Below are 4785 nucleotides of genomic sequence, written 5' to 3'. Positions count from 1 at the left end.
ATAGGAAAGAGAATCTGAACTTCCCTAGGTGGCGATTATTTAGACTATCTTGGGGGCATTAAAGACTGGAGGATTTAAGGGTACCTGAGTTGTGTATGTTTTTATAGTCTAAATTCTGAACTATGCTAATTATTTTTAAGCTGTCATCACAGGAGGTGATGGTGATCAATGTAAGATAAGGATACATCTTATTATTTAATTCATCTACGTATTCAGCAAATATTTATTGAGTGTCCACTGTCCTATCTGCACCAGATAACCATACAAAGCAGAAAGCACTGCAGCATTCCTCTGAAGGGACAAACATCTCTGACCTTCAAATCTGGAAACTCTGGCTTCCTGTGGCCTTCTAAGTGAGAGCCAGCCATTCTAGTGTGGCCTGCCTTTCTCCCCTCTCTCTGCTGGGACTCGTGTTCCAAAGAGAGTTCTCAGTTCTAGGCATAGCCATCAGCACAGAGAGTGTGGTCCTGGGCAGAATAGGGAGAGGCAGAGGGAATACACAAAGCCAAGGCAGAGGGAACACACAAAGCCAAGGGGACCCTGCCCTTGGGGTGCAAAGGTGGAGCGGGGGGAGTGTCTTGGGAAGCAGCGCTTACCATAACGCCCCTCCCCCACAGTATAGGTCTCAGTCCCTCACCTCTACCTCTGATGGGTTTGAGGACTCATCTTTATTTGGCAACAGGACCTGATAAGGTACTGTTTCTTCTTTATTTCACAGAGTATAATTTTTCATGTTTGATTATGGACATATTTATGTTTGATTATGAGAACTCTGTTTAATCCCAGCAGGTGTATGATATACATGAAAATGCATCTTATGCACCCTAGATTACTGTGCTGGATGCTTTTTGTTTCCCCAGATCCACTCTCCACCCTTCTTCACCTTGCTCTGGCCCTGGGAGGCAACAATGTGAACACTTCAGTGGTCACCTCTTACCCTCCAGCTTGTGGTTAGGGTGAGCCAATGTGAAGCACCAGATGAAATCAGAGGCAGGAGGAGAAATGGGGTATTTATTCCCCTGGATGCCCTGCTGCTGGGCCATAGGTATAGTGGCTCTGTTCCTCTCTGAAAGGCCACGGCTCTTGTCAGACAGCCTTTCCCAGAGCTCCAGTTACAGTCCTGGCTGGGTTTCTGTAACTATTACCTTCCCCTATCCTTTCAGGTCTATGAATTACTAATGTGCTGGGATACTTAAAATATAAGATACGATTACAGGACATAAGGCATTTAAAGGCTATCTAGGTTGTTAAAATGGTGGAATAAGAGGAATTATGGCTTGTAATGTGGAGATAGTATTTTATTGTGCTCAAAAGAAAAAAGAGGAGGAAGGAAAGGGAGAGCCAATTAAGTTCTGAGAATGATCATTTATTGAGCAGCTAATACAAGCCAGGTTCATTCATATGTATCATCTTGCTTAATTCAGCTACTAGGCCTGCAAGATCTGTTATAATTCCTGTTAGAGATTAGGGACCGGCTGTGGTTATGCAGCTAGTAACCACGGCTAGTTAAGTGGCAGAGCCTGCACTTGACTGTATGCCTCAAGAGGGGATGAAAATTGATGCTTCTGCCCTCGGCACATGCTAGGAGTAGGATGTCCCTCCCTGGCACTTTTGAGCAAAATAAAAGGGTACAGGAAAAGGGAGGCTGGGATGTTTCAGATAATGATAGATTTCAGATATCAGATCCTTTCCTATTTTGGCAGAGGGCGAACCAGCATGAAAGGCCCCAAGGGAAGCAGGAATCAGAGAGAAATCACCTCTGTGAGAGATGAAAAGTTGCAGAAAGTGGGTAAGCACGGAAAGCTGACCTCAAATACATCTATGTAAAGTTTTGTCTAGGCTCACCCTGCTAACTTCCAACTGTATCAGAAAAATAAGAGGGAAGTTCTTCAGGCTATTTTGTTCAATGGAAATCATGAACTTGAGTAGCTCTGGGAGACCACTGGTCCATTTGGTACTTAGGAATTCCATGCAAATTTTATTTTATAGAGACTTCACATTCAGAGGGTCCTTTAATTGGGACACTATTATCCTTTAGATCAAATGTCAAAGAGTGATCTCTTGTTTTGAAGAAAGAATTATAAATACTTCTTCCATTAAGAATGCATATGGTTCTGTTTCATTTTGTTTGAAAATCGTATAATATTATATGTCCACTATAATTAAAAAATAAAAATTTAAAAATTTTAAATTCCTAATAAAAAGTTTATTTCCAAAAAAAAAATTTATCCTGTCTCTTAACATTCATTCTTCTGATGACAGTATGTGGTAAATAAAAGTATGGCTTTAGAATAATGGCAGAACTGGGCTTAAATTCCAGCTCAGCTGTGAAATAAGTTAGGGTATATTGGCTATGTGTAAAAGAAATCCAAAATAACAGATTTCAGCAAGGCTATTTTTTTCTTACTTAACAGTCGGAAGTTGGGGCCCAGGAAGGGTATAGCTGCTCTACTCTATGAGGCTGACAGGAACCAAGCTCCTTCAATTTTGCTGTTTCATCCTCCATAGGATGATGCCTTCAACTGTGAACCCCCAAATGTCTCACTACAAATCAATATTTCAAGCAGCAGCGTGGTGGAAGAGAAGATGTGGGGGAAGCTTAAAGGCAAGTCTAGAAAGTTACCTATACTGTACTATTTCCCCTCATATCCCATTGGTCATATCTCAGTCTATGCTGGTACCCAGTGGCAAGAGAGGCTGGTAAATGAAGTCTTTATTTGAAAGGTTGTATGCCCAGATGTGTGACTTTGGGCCAGTTAACTGACTTCTGTGTCTCAGTTGTTGCATCTGTAACATGGGAATAAGAAAAGCATTTTCTAGAGTTGATGTGATGATTGAAGAAGAATGTGTTTAAGCACTCATAAAGACAGTTATGATTATTATTGGTTCATTGAGGCTGGGAGCAGTTATGGCACCACCCACCGAGCTTGCCAAGATTCTGACCTTCTCACTCCTTCTCAGTGTAAGCCATGTCTGAATCCTCTCAAGAACTTTTTGATTAGGGTTTAGTGACCAAAAAATTACCCACCAACAATTAAAAGCAAAAAGTACCTTCTGTATTACTCCTAGAGGAAAATACGTTCACAGTGGCTATGATTTCTTTCTCCCATTCACTAGCTCATGGAGGACCATGGATCGGGGTGAAAGATGGAGGTTCAAAGCTGAGTTTGGCTTCCTCTTCTGCTGCTCAGTCGTGCCCAAGGCTTACTCTTCATCTCCAAAACCCAGCAATCCAGTTTCAAGTTGAAGTATGCCGACTTCTCATACAGTGCTTTTGCTTTCATTCTCTATGGCCTGATCCCTGTCCAGCCCACCACAGAGCTAGCTACATTCTGCTATGTAGCTATGAAATGTTATTAAGAAATAATTTTTATAATCACCCAGGTTGCCTTTCTCTAGCTTTGTTTCACGAGACTGGGTAATGATGCAGGTGCTTAATAAGACGGAAGGAGCTTCTTTCTTCCAGAAGTATGGCTTAAAACCTTGTTTGAGAATGTATTTGCATTATGATGTGTCTAATTCATTTTAAAAGACCTTGTAAAAATATCTGGAGTTAAGAGAAGCTACGGAGCCTCTTTGAGGGGTAATTAGTGCTGTGGCTTATAAAATATTTGCTCTTCCACATGTGTGTCCTAAAAGGCACTCTTTGTTTTCACATAGCCACAGTTTTGCTAAACATCCTCAATTAAAAGTCAGCAATCACTTGTTGCAGCCTACTGTGTGCCATACTCTTCGGTAGCCCTTGGATCTCCCACCTTTCTGGCATTATCAGTCTGTTTTTTATGGATGAGCACTCTGACTACTTGGCATTGTTCGACCTCAGAGCTCTGTGGTGATTCTTCATGCATTTCAGGACACTGTTTCCTTACCACGTTTCTCCTCATGGAAAGAATTATCTCCTTAACTTCATCACTACATCTGGCAGCAAAGACTGAGAGCCCAGAGCAGTTGAAAACATGCATATATTTTATTGACAAGGGTTCGAAGTTCTTCTTGGCTATAAATCATCCAAGGATTCCTCAGCTGCAAGGGTTCCATTGTTAACACAGAGATGCTGATGAAAAATGTTAAAAGTCAATAGTTTTTCTTATTTCCTTCTTCTTCCTTCTCTCTTTCCTTTGTTCTCTCCTTCCTTCCTTCCTTCCTTCCTTCCTTCCTTCCTTCCTTCCTTCCTTCCTTCCTTCCTTCCTTCCTTCCTTTCTCCTTCCTTCCTTCCTTCCTTCCTTCCTTCCTTCCTTCCTTCCTTCCTTCCTTTCTACCTTCCTTCTTCCTGCCCTCCTCTTTTTTCTCTTTCTTTCCTTTCTTCCAGTTTCCTACATTTTCTTTGCTTTCTTTTTTTCCTCTGGGTATATGTAAATCACTGTAATTACAGTAAACAGCCTAAAGTTTTTGGAGTTTCAGTGAACTAATGTTTATTGATCATAGGTAATCACTAGTTTGTCCTCACTACAGTAAACTTACTTCATGCTCTCTGCACAGTTAAGAGAACCAAGATGAATTCAACTCCACGCTCTGGTTATCCACAACTAGGACCTATCCCTTGATATGCATCACTTACAGTAAAAACTTTGGTTTCTTAAATTGATTCAATGTTCCTCAGTTCCATCTGGATACTAGAAGCCGTTAATGCAAAACAAAGGCCACTCTGGTTTCTGCATAGAATAAGGGCCATATGTGAAATTGAAAGCATTCTTTTTTAACGTAGTTTTATCTTCCAACAACAGTTTTGGGAATCTCCATTTGTGATAGCAAAGAAAGCTACCACAAGGCAGTAAAGATTTCCCC

The sequence above is a fragment of the Pteropus vampyrus genome, unplaced genomic scaffold, assembly GCF_000151845.1.
Source record: "Pteropus vampyrus isolate Shadow unplaced genomic scaffold, Pvam_2.0 Scaffold5, whole genome shotgun sequence".
In the NCBI taxonomy this organism is placed as follows: Eukaryota; Metazoa; Chordata; class Mammalia; order Chiroptera; family Pteropodidae; genus Pteropus; species Pteropus vampyrus.
Note: the sequence above shows the minus strand (reverse complement) of the source record.